At 42.9% G+C, this 12,988-nt stretch overlaps 1 protein-coding gene across 10 annotated transcripts in view; it reads left to right on the top strand.

Moving 5' to 3' along the window:
- The window catches only part of FBRSL1 (fibrosin like 1), a 762,210-nt gene that overhangs the window by 550,384 nt on the left and 198,838 nt on the right, over positions 1-12,988 (top strand). The gene's annotated exons all lie outside the window — the stretch shown is intronic.

Raw genomic sequence — 12,988 nt, 5'->3', positions numbered from 1 at the left:
GAGCTGAAGATGGACAGCTCTATCAGCACCACACAGCATCCCTTGGGGCAGGGGGTGGGAGAGGAGGAAACAAATGAGGGAGAAATAAATAAAAGAGAAGTTCCCCAAGGAGCTGCTCTTCCCACTTATAAGCCCCCGGCCCCTACATTGTCAGCTCGGAAACCTACACAGGAATTGATTTGTGTGTCCTGGTTTCCCTCACCAGTGTTTAATGTCTCTCCAGTCGATTAATAATTATTGAACAATGAGATAAGAACTGTGGTCTCAAAAACCTCATTTTTCCCCTTAGCTTTTGTTTCTCGACTATGAATTCATGTTGGGGACGGAAGGGGGAGAACTTGGGTGCTTTTTGTTTGAGGCTTGGAAAAGGCTTGAAAGAGTAAACCGTGTGTGGTCTGTTGTACTCCACCCCCACCCCCCACCCTTCCTCCAAACCCAGCTTGGATATTGCTTTATCAATACCCTTCTATCAATAAGCAGTGAACAAACACAGGTCTTTCCAGATTTACTAACTAATCATAGAAAAGTGTTGACAGGGCTTAAAGGATTGAGTGGTCAGCCCCTAGTAACTCATTTTAAGCATCTTTACTTGGTGGATTGGATTTTCTTTGGGGAAACGAAGTTGCTTATGCTCTCCTCCACTCTACCCTCTGACATTTGCTTTTGCATCTACAGCTTTGCATGGTGATTTTTTGTGCCAGGGGATCCAGGATCCAGCCAGAAATCTCATGATCTGGAACCTGGTAAACCATGCAGAACTATATCCATTTAAGTCTCAGGTGGACAAATGATATGAACCTACACAAGCAGGGGTGTAACAGAGGGGAAATATGGGGCAGCACAGCCCTAGTGCTTTTTTTTTTTAAAGAGCAGGAGCAATGACTTCATCCGATGAAGGGGCAGGGTAAGTAGTGGGTCCTGCTTTCACTTGCACATGAATGAGTTGGGGAAACTTTCAAATATGTTTGGGACAAGTTAGCAGAGAGGAGGGCAGAGAGTGAGGAAAATAATCAAGCAGAGGATGGCTATTGCTTTCTTTTTCTTTGACAGGGTTCCTACTTCATACTAGCAGCTTAAATGACAATGCTTCCTTGCAAGATTGCTTGCATTTCTGAGTTAAAGCTTAAAAGGTTGCATTTGAGCTGGTTGAAGGTATTTTGTTACAGCGCAGTTTGTTTTGCAAGTTGAACCTCTGCAGTCATAAGTAGGAACTTTCACCTAGTAAACTATACAAGGCATTTCAGTCACACTGATCCTAAAAATTGAACGTTATGCTTTTTACTGCTGCTTTTTGGGGAGGCATGCATGCATTAAAATGGATCAATGCAGCTGCCTGCAGTTTGGGACTCTCCTGTGGGGCATGGCTGTAGGGGCTGTCAAGATGAGCACCTGCACTTCAGGGTTTACCACAACACAACCAGCTATAAGGCAGCCACCTACGATTGCTCTGGAAGTCATATTCTGCTCCTCCTGTCGCTTTCCAAAATGTGTGAAACCGCAAAGGTTCTTTTCAAACGTGGCCTAGAGACAGGTAGCTTCTCCCTCCTCTCACATACATTAATGTCTCTTTATTGAAGTCAATACCAATTTACACCATCTGGGCCCGTTCTGTTTGTTTGACTGTTTGATGTCTGGTTTTGCCTTAACACTCAAGATAAAATGGATAGGTTTGAAAGGCTCCCCTCCCTGTCTCCCTGGCAATTTCTTGTCACGAAATTCCTCTATTTTCACTCGCTGCTCCCCTGCTGGCAGCTGCCATCTGTAGCAATATTTCTCCTGCCAGAAAGATTGGCAAGCTAGTCCCTCTTGTGCCCACATCAGCTCTCTCTCGCTGACAGGATGGGTGCTTGAAGAGTGGAGCTTTTCAACTCTCAACCCCCCCCCCCCCCCCGCTTCCCTCACTCCTTCCCTCATATGTTCACACTCTTGCAGACAATATGTTATCTTGGACAAGGCTGCTTGCTGCTTGCTCAGAAAATATCAAAGACTGAACCTCTGCCCATCCAACACTCCCTCCCTATGACCAGGAAGACTGTAGGAGAATTGAACGCCTTGTGTTACATCAGAAGCTGCCATATACTGAGTCAGGCCAATGGTCCATTTAGCTCAGTAGCGTTGGCACTGACTGGCAGCAACTTCTAGGGTTTCAGACAGGGGTCTTTCTCATCCCTACCTGGAGATGATGTGGTCTTAACCTGGTACCGTCTGCATGCAAAGCAAATGTTCTGCTCCTGAGCTACGGCCCTCTTCTGTAAGTGAGGAAAACAAAACAAAATGACACCTGTGGTATCCTTTTGCTTGACAATACTGTGTAGGCTGCAACAGGCCGAATTTCAGATTCAGAGTTCAAAGCCTTTGTAAGGCCCCCAAAGTCAATATCCACAGCCACCAACTCACCCCCACCTCCCGCTTCCAGGTAGCCCACCTCAGCCCCTCTTTTTCCACCCTGACTCATAGTTTCTTACATATGGTGCACCACTGTGATCAGTACCTTCTCTGTCCTCATAAAAATACCTAAGCCTCAAATAATGTTTAGAAGTCACGCCTCTTCACCCTGGCCCTTCTGATTGCAATCTGTTTTCACTGTTGTTAATTCTGAATTTTAAATTGTTGTAGCCTTTCCTGGGGCATGCTGGTAAAGGCTGGGTAATAATAATATTGTTGGCATCAGTCTGTCTTTAGAGACAATGGAATGCACCTCTGGAGGTAAAGTCAAACCACTGGAGAATCACAGCTCCTGCTGTGGTTGGAGAGACTGGTAACTCCTAACTGCTGCCTCCCAAATAATGCATCACTTCCGCCAAGGATGCATAGGAGGCGGCTTCCTCAATGTACTTTACACCCTTGCCAGAAACTTCTAATTAAAAGACAGAAAAATGGGAAGATCTGATTGCCAGTCACCCATGTCATATCTGCTTTGACCCTTAAATGCCAGTGGAATCGATTGTCCCTTTCCTTACTGCTATTTGAAGGATGATCTGTGAATATCAGCACATGTTTTTAATCCACAAAGAAGTGTTTTATGCTTATGCACATATGAGCAGATGATTGATATGTTTATGATTAACAAAAAACAGTCATCTGCTCTTTCCTTTTAACTTGAAAGAATCCCATATGGAAAGCAAGCCATTTGGGGGGTCTTCAGTAGGACATTGCAAATTTAGCTTCAGCGTAAGGAGTTGTCAGTCCCTTTGAATTTGGTGCTGGCTTACATCACTACTTACATGTTCTCAAGCATAGCCAAAGTTCAGCACTCCCCATACTCCTCTGCCCTGCTCCATCTTGAGATTCCTGATTTTGTGGCTAGCTTTGTTCTGTGGTCAGCCTCTTTCCATGCTTATCCTCTGCTGTGTTCTTGATAACAGCCTAAGGCAAGGATGGGGAACCTGTCACCTGCCAAATGTTGTTGGAATGCAACTCCCATCAGCCCCAACCAGCATGTTTGATGGCATGATGGGAGTTGTAGTCCAGCAAAATCTGAAGGGTCACAGGTTTTCCGACTTTTGGCATATGGTTTTAAGGGCATGCATATTTTCAATTAAAAATGGGAAGCAGAAGAGAGCCCATTTTAAAATCAACATACATAGTTGTTCTGTTGCTGTTGTTGTTGTCATTTCTGTCCTACCTTTTCTCTGAGAAGTTCTGACTTACATGAAGATTGCTCCCTGTTTTATCTTTAAAACAAACTTGTGAGGCAGGTGGCTGAGCTGCAAGATATCAGGTATTGGCTTAATATCTCCCCAGTCCACGTTAATCTCTAAATCCATTACATCACACTGGAACTACAATCATTTGCAAACATAGAAAGAAGTAAGTCCCATTGAAATTAGAGGGCCTTACTTCTAAGTAAACATGGTTAGGATTGCACAGTAAGGCTGCCGTCACATGCATATTAACAAGGGAACATGAATACCATTGAGCTCAGTGGAATTCAATTCTTAGTAAATATACTGTACATTGTTAGTCTCCTGCTCGAATTGGTCATTTGCAAGAGAAGGATTCAGATTTACTCCTGTTGCCATAGGTTTGATTCCTGCCACTTCCTGATTCCTTCCCACTGTAGAAGTGGGTGATTTCAGGGCCCACTTTTCAGGTTACACGTTTGTTGGACAATGTTTATCCTGCCATTTTTCTCATTAAATTCAATATGGCTACTAACATATATACATATATATATATATATATATATATATTAAAGAGAATCGATAGAGCCTAAAAACATAGTAAAAAGCCAGTGCCTGTTTAACAAGCAAACAAAATTCTATATCCAGTGTTCTCTCCTTGACTAGCACAAGGGTTCTTGCACTATCAAATGGGTGAGTTTTGATACTGTGCAGCAGAGCTATCCAACACAACAGCCGCTCTAGTGGAAACTGCTGTGCAACAGATTGCACAATCTATTGTGCAACATTGTTACCAGCAACCTGCTTATGCGTTCTGTTGTGCAACAACATTCCACTGGCACAAAACATTTCGCCAGAAGTATACCATTAAGTGACTTCAGCTCTACATTGGATATACCGTATTTTTTGCTCTATAAGACTTACTTTTTCCCTCCTAAAAAGTAAGGGGAAATGTGTGTGCGCCTTATGGAGCGAATGCAGGCTGCGCAGCTATCCCAGAAGCCAGAACAGCGAGAGGAATTGCTGCTTTCACTGCGCAGCGATCCCTCTTGCTGTTCTGGCCTCTGAGATTCAGAATATTTTTTTCCTTGGTTTTCCTCCTCCAAAAACTAGGTGCGTCTTGTGGTCTGGTGCGTCTTATAGAGCGAAAAATACGGTAACCCAATCAAATCAGCCTGTAATCCCAAGCAATAAAAGCTGTCTAGAAAGTGCATTGACATGAAAGGTATCTCAAGGATGCAGCTTTGCTGCAGACTCATCCTGTGTGTCATTCCCCTCCACTGGGAACATGGCTCCTGTGTCCTCTGGTTTTGCAGTAACGTATCACCAAAACCAAAGCTCAGAAAGTTCGTTTGCAGACCCACTTTAAAAGAAGTTGTTGAAGTCTGCTCACTGCAAGTGCCTGACCGAAATGAAGTGTCTCACATTTCACCCAGTACTTAAAGCTTCCTTGTACAAAGCTGCTGAAACGGCTTGACTTGGCCACAAACTCCATTGTTTTTCAGCAAGCGGCTGGTGGTGGGGTCTCTGTAGAGAGAGTCTAAGTCTCTCTCTCTCTCTTACTCCCAGCTGTCAAGGAAACTTGAGGAGGCATTCAAATGAGAGACACATGGATGTTTATAATTCACAGTTTTGCCATTGTTGTCACCAGAGATTTGTGCTTCCTGCTTGGTGACGGGAAAAAGGAAGGATAAAATTGGTACCATAACCCAGCCAGACATAACTCGTTTGAAAGATGGGCCTCCAATTATTTACTTAAGGAAATAGTGGGAGATTTATTAATAACCTCTGGCAACTTAAATAGCTCTAGTGATTTCCATGTGTGACCTGAGGCCTCCTTCTTCCTGGCTGATTAGACACAAAAACCCCGACTAAAAAGAGCTGACCTGGTTGGTTTTCAAGGGCTCTGCTAGTTAGCTCCCAGATCGTGAGGCCTAGGAAAAACAATGTCTGTCGGGGCCGTTATAAGGTTCTCCGCTACAACAGGTTTAATCTTACCCTCTGATTTCAGAGGAAACGGTTAAGTAGGAGGGCTGGGGGGGGGGGATGGCAATGAAGTCAACATAAGAAACTAATAACACAACATACATTTTAAAGTGAGCAAAAAAAAGGGAGAGCATTTATTTTTTAGCCTATCACTGCTTTGCAGATATTAATTTGACACTGTTACCTCTTGGAAAGAAATGAAAACATACTACCATTGGAAGTGTTGATCTACTTTTCTGCCACTTACATACTGTATTTACCATCCTTCTATATATTGTTTTGCGTTGTTTAACTATCCCATAGATGCCCATCCTAGGGGAAAGGTGAGGTTAAAATGCAGGAAATAAACCTGGTCTGTGTGCACATAAAGTCCTTCCTTCCACTGAATTGGAAGATCCATGTGTGCATAAGCCTTAGCCTGCTTCTATCATCACCATTTTCCAATATGAAGTTGTTCCAATGTTTTCTGGTTTTGATAGATCTATAGAATGACATTTCAGTATACTTCAACTTGTTCAGAAATACCTGGTGTAGTTTTACTGGAATTACTTTCAGAAAAGCTTGCAGGGTGAGGATTTGTTGGCCTCTCCCCCTACATCCCACGACCCCAAATTTTGGCAAGTTGTACAGATAGACATCTTGAGCCTTTGACCTGCACTCTTCCTCCTCCCCCAATCCCTTGAAAATATGTGATTCCTTGGAAGGCTGCTGCCATCTTCACTTGCTCTTGACAAAGAGTATTCCTGTGTCTTCCAGTGATTCCCTTTCCAATACAAAATGGCTTTGCCAGATGTAGACTAAATCAGGAGGTTTGGTGACCCTGATGCTTTCTTGAGGAGCCTACAGCATAATCCTTCGTTGCTTTGCATCTCAGTCAGTTTTTGCTTTCCCAACAGTACATATTTTGGAAAGTCCTTCCATGTCTTTATCAAAGAAAATAAGTTGTGTTTATGGAGATAGATTTGATTGCTTTATTATAGTACCAAAGCATGGTGGGGAAGCATTGATTTCCAAGGCACAGTTGGATAGTATCATAACCCACACCTGGGAATCATACACTGTACAATAGAGGACTCAGAGAAGGGTGAGGCTATGGCTCCATTGCTGGAAGAAGAACTGCCAGACCTTCTTTGGGACTTTTCCAGGTGGAGGACATAGGCCTTTCACCCTCCTCTGATTCAGAAGAGGAGTCTCCCACACTACCCCTCCTTAACTCCCCAGCCCCATGGGAGCTGGACTGCAATATAAGGCAAAGGCTCTTTAGCAACCAGCCAGCTCCTCTGGGGAGGTGGGGCTTAGTACACTACAGGTCCACTTAACATATATAAGGATTCATGATCCTGTAGTAGATGGTTGGAGAGACAACAGTTTGCATGGCTAACTCAGCAGGATTCTGGGAGCTCTCCAAGGTCCTGCAGGTGCTTTCTTGGATTCTTGCTTTGAATTCCTGACTCAAACTATTGACTTTATGCAAAGCTGCTGGGCTTCCCCTTTGAGCCTCAAGATCTCACAGAACAGAACAGAAAGCTCTTGATGCATCAAGCATGCTGAAGCAAAGCAGGTCTGTACATTTATCACATATACCATATATGGCAGACTTAATAACACCCATCCACCAGGCAGTTGTCCTATATCGAGTTCTTCCTTATCATGTACTACCCAGTGGAGACTAGTCTATTAGGACAAATGGGGTACCACTCCCACAACCTCAGCATGCCTAAACCTGCATACCTTCTTATTCAATTCAGAGGCTGGCATTGACTGTCAGCTTCCAACTCCTTACCCTCTGTGTTGCCCTTAGTAGGACTCGGCAGGGAGGAGGGTTGCAGCCAGAGTGGAGTTGGTTGGCTCTGCCTGTACCTGGCTCTGACTCCATCCACGGTTGGGCTCCCTGCTTTCCACCCCAACCATTTCCCAAAGGGCACCAGCCACCAATGCCACTGCCTCACCCTTTTAAACAGGAGATGCTGGGGACTGAATCTGGGAACATTTGCAGGCAAAGCAGCGTGCTGCCACTCTGCTGTGGTCTCTCCCCATAACACTAACACATATCGGCTCCTCTGAGCCCAAAGTGAATATGACAGCAAAGAACAGCAGGCCTCTAGAGTCTGCCTCTCCTCTCCCACGTTCCCCGAGTGACAATGATGACAGTACTGTGTGCTTTCCATTTTACATTTGCTGGATCTGAATGCCAACTGTGACCTCCTTTCAGGTTGGCTACAGGAATTGGGGCCAAGCTCCTCCACTTAATATGAGTAGCTGCTTCCCCAAATTTTATAGTAGGGAGAAAACAAGAAAAGCCGAGCAGTAATTAATGGCAGAGGGAATAGATATCATTTACACTGTTGTCCTTGTCTTCTTGTTTCTTTTACGCCTACACAGCCATGAAATTTGCATGTTTATACAAAACATTAGATACAATCGTTGGCTGAGGAAGCCTTTCATGAAATATTGCTGAAGAAATGGTGGCATTGTGTCCCTTGGAATGAAATAAATGCCAGAAGTCTTACCTTTGCAAGTGGGATTACTGGTTCTTGGAAGAGTTTTTTTTTAGCTCAGTGCAATAAGCAGGTTGTTCGGTTTGCTTCTTGTTGCAAAGGCTTCAGTTGCTTAGGTTTTTCTTTGCTCCTTGGGTGGAGCCCTGGGCTCAGTAGTACTCTCAGCACAGGACTTTGGGGTGGAAATCCAGTGCCCCACTGAGCAGAATGAGCAGGAGCCCCCCCCCCAACAACAACTAAACTGCAGCAGAACTGGCTTACCACAATTTGAAGTACGTTAAGTAATAGGCATTACCATGTGAAGAAAGGCTTCCCACCTCATAAGACCACTAAGTCAACTGATAAATGCTATGGGGAAAATGAGTAGACTGTGTTTGTAGATAAAGCTATCTGTGGCCATGAGCCGCAATGGCTACGTTCTACCTCCATTGCCAAAGGCAGTATACCTCCAAATGCCATTTAGCTGGGAGTTAGAAGTGCAGAGAGTACTTTTGCACTCAGACATTTGATTGACGACTCTGAGACCAGAATGCTGGACTAGATGAGCAATTGGCTTGATCCAGCAGGCACTTCTTATGTTCTTGGGTGCCCGAATATTAAAATCATAGTCCTGCAACAGAGCCTGGTTAGCCTGGCCCCAGCTAGTCTTTCCTCAGCCAAAATGGCTTTGGTCTCTATTGTCGGGGGGGGGGGGCAAACCACAGGCTTTCTGCAGACCACCTGAATGGAGCTCACAGGCCACAGTTTGAGAACCTCTGTTATTTGGATTTTTATTGAGGTACTGCTGGCTCCATTTAGATGAGCACTGCCCGTAGAAGTTGACAGAAATGATTCAGTTGGCTTCTGCAAGATTCTGCAAATGGATGTTAGCTATGCAGAAATACACAGCTAATCAACAACAACAGCCTTATACAGAAAGCAAAAGATTCTCATTACGGATGGTTAAAAAAATCTAACTACATTCCTCTTCTTTCTCATTAATATGGCAGTGCTGGCATTATACATTTGTTGCCTTTTTAATGAATATAGGGTTCTCCCCTGGTGTTCCAATTAGCAGATGCCTTTAAATTAGATTTTCTTTTCCCTTTCCTTTTAAAATGAGAAAGAGGGGGTGGCTTTTCTTATTTGGTATGTAGTTTCCTGCTTTTTCCTAAGCATCAAAAGAAATTTTTTTTATATAATAGCTTCAGAGACTATTTCAAGATAAGGGAATTCTTTTCTGCGTTGGTCATGTATAAGCTTCCAAAGGAGCAAGATCAGGGGGAGCTGTAACTATGCATGGCACATGAGTATGATTGGCAGGAGTGGCATTCACCAGTGATTATACGAATCCCTGTTTACATGGAGTGTGAGTCCAATGGAAGGTGAACAGCATTACTAATACTAGCTTGTGCATATTTTGATTGAGCGGTAAGATTTCTTATCTACCCATCACCATAAGGTTCTGGGTCAGGATTGTGTGGTGCTATACTTGTTGCAACAGTAGTATAATAATCTCTTGCATGAAATGAAATGAAATGAAATGAAATAATAGTAGTATAATAATCTCTTGCATATCTCAAAAGCTATGATGAGAGAGCTGTATTGGTTGCCAATCTGCTATCAGACCAGGTTCAGGGTTCTTGTGTTAATTCACAAAGCTGTAAACAACTTGGGTCTAAAGTACTTAGAGGACTGCCCTTTTTGTTTTTTTGTTTTGGTTTTTTTTAATGCTCCACCTCAGTGACTGAGGACTTCTCTTGGTGGTCCCACATAACTGCATACCACCAAACCAAGTCATCATCTATTGTGACCTGAAGGTCACCTCTCTCCTCCTCATGAAACCACAAGAACCAATACATAGCCATCCAACATTCACGCTTGTCTGGATTTTGCTATTAAGTTCTCCAACTAACTGATGTTTACAAAAATGCATATGGCAGGTACGAAGTATGCCTAAAAATGAAAACATTTTTGAAAATAACATACAAAAATGGGTTGTATTAGGAGAAATTGCCTGCCAAAAACATCGTCAAAACTGCATACAACATTGTGTTTATTAGGAGAAATTCGCACTTAAACCCTGAAGAGTTTCCATGAGAGTTTTTTAAAAAAAAGAAAATTTGCAAATTGCTGCAGTAATGGAGAGCAGGAGTTAAAATTGGAAGAACGAGAAGTGGGGAGAACCAAAATTGACAGATCCTTCCACCCCTAATTCCAAGGCCCTCAAGTCTGATATTTCCTATCTTTGACACCCACGCACCCACGCACCCCCCCCACATGAATTTTATTTACCGTGTATCCTGCCCTTCCTCCAAAATAGGAGACATGGCATTCATATTAATTAATTAATTAATTAATTAATTAATTAATTAATTAATAATACATTCTAAAAACTGTTAAGAATTTTCTCTTCACCTCTGATTTCAGGGTTGCCAAGAACAGTATCTTTCAGCCATTAAATGCCCCCCCCCCAAATAATAATAGAGACAGCTGCACTTCACCAGAGAAGACATTCCACAAAGCAGGGGACCACCACTGAAAAGGCCTTGCCATGGGTCAATGTCAACTGGGCAGTCTTACATTCAGGTAGCAAGGCTGGTCTAGATACACCAATGGCCTGATTCAGTTTAAGGCAGCTTCATATGATCAAGAAGTGGAGGGCTGGTTGGCACATTGAATCCATGTGTGAAAATTGGCCCTGATTAAATATACAGTATGTTTAAACATTTAAATAATAATAGTAGTAGTAGTAGTAGTAGTTACTTGGAATGGAAAATCTAACTCTGCTTACAACATTTCTCTGTCTGTCTCTCTCTACCCCAATCCTCTCAAGGCCAACATGACAACCTTGAATAAGTGCATTTTTTTTGTCCTGACAGCCTCTCCACTATAGGAATGCATTCGTGCTTTCAATGAGAAAGTCAATTAGTGCCAGACTTAAAGTTGCAGCCTCTGTGTGAAATGGACCAGTAAAGTGAAAGAGGGTGTGAAATTAATCAGGCAAGCCAGAGTCAGGCGAAATGGGTTGGCTAAGTAGCCCAATGACTGTAATTACTGATCGTTGCAATAAACCCCTGCCCCCCCCACTTGTTGTATTTTACTTACTTACTTACTTACTTACTTACTTACTGCATCTCATTTATTTATTTGTTTACTGAATTTGTATGCTGCCCAAATAATTCAGTCCTCTCTGGGTGGTTTGCAACTTATTAGAAAATACAAAATACAATTGAAACTTCAATAAAACAATAAAACCAATTACAAACAATACAAAGCAGCAGAAGGGGGGGGGAACCATTTAAAAGCCAGCATAAACACAAAATCCCTCACCTCTTGATTTAAAGCCATAGGTCACTAGGACAAATGGGGCATTGCCCTCCAACCACAGCCTGCTCTCAGCCAATGCCCACCTTACTAGTTTCTTACATCCAGTGCAGAGGGTGAATGAAAAGGAGTTTGTCCAGTGCCTAAAGAATAACAAGTTTGGCACCAGGTGAGCTTGGGGAGGGAAACCCATAGCTGGAGTGCCATAGCTAAAAAGGCCTTCTCTCTGTTTGTCTATCTAGCTTAATATTGCCTACCCTGACTAGCAGTGGCTGTTTTCTTTTGCAGAGTTCTTTCTTAACATCTTCCACAGCCGCAGATCTCATCATTTCTGAACCATTGACCATGCCAGTTGGGGTGATGGGAATTGGGAATCCTAGGTGCACAACAAACTACTGTTCCCAGGATGCTTTGGGGGAAGTCATGGCTGTTTAACGTGGCTTTAAATGCATAGTGCAGACAGGCCCTGTGCTGGGCAAGCTGCAGTTAATGGGGGAAAAGGGGAGGGCAACAGGCTTTCCCCTGTAACAAGCTTCTTCCATCTGCAACCCTGTGACTGTTTCCTTCCATGTGATTGACATCTTTCGGGGCAACATAAACACTTGAACAAAGGGAGTACCCCCACTGTATCTTAAAAAAAAAAAAAGCAACTGTGCAAACACAAATATATATGCTAAGAAAGTGATTATAAATGGCTTGATTTATAATCAAGTAGGGGATTTGTCATTGACTTCAGATGTGCTCTCCATCTATGAATGTTACTGCTTCATCATGGATCTAAAAGAGTGGCAGACAGAAAGGCAGAGAGAGTTTCCCACCCCTAGAAGGATTCTAGAATACAAGTGTGGCATATTGTGGACGTGTCCTTCTGTCAATATAGCATCTCTCCCCCTGTGTTGACCCTCATATCTCTGACTTCCAACCCCCTTGCTTAACGATGACAAACGGAGTTATAATATTGGTTGTTGAACCATAAGCAGCAGACAAATGTGCTTCTGAGAACTACCATTAAGTCCCTAAATGGATTATATATATATTTGGTTTAGAAACCTAATATTTAATATTAGTATATTCTCCAGTGGTTGGCTTTATTTCTCTTGATAATCTATTCCCACTTCATTTCCTTTTTAGTTTTCTAAACTCATTAATTTTTTTCATATCACAAGTTATATTCTCTTCCAGACAAAATGAAAGATGCCCCTTCTTTTTCTCCCTGTCTTTTGGAATGTGTCTAATTTTTAAAACCACCCCCCCTCTTTTTTTTATTTTGCTCCCAGACTGCAGAGGGTTGACAGGAGGAAAGGGAAAAACAAGGAGATAAACATTCTTTTAAATGATGAATTTTAAGGTCGCTTTACGAGTCAGGCGGAATTGCTAACCATATTGAGGATTGTAAAAAGCCTGTGAAAGGCAGCATAATAAATGATGCTTGAAATGGCATTTGTTGTATGCAACATCGGATGCCTACAAGGTGTCTTTATGTACATGTTGTTTTGGTCAAAACTGTATGTAGCAGCAGGCCTCTGTTTACAACAAGATCTGCCCCAGTCATGTGCAAAGCATGGCAGGGGCTAG

The sequence above is a fragment of the Podarcis filfolensis genome (assembly GCF_964270895.1).
Source record: "Podarcis filfolensis genome assembly, chromosome: 16".
NCBI lineage: Eukaryota > Metazoa > Chordata > Lepidosauria > Squamata > Lacertidae > Podarcis > Podarcis filfolensis.
The sequence above is the reverse complement of the archived record's forward strand: the minus strand, read 5'-3'. Positions and strand labels throughout refer to the sequence as shown.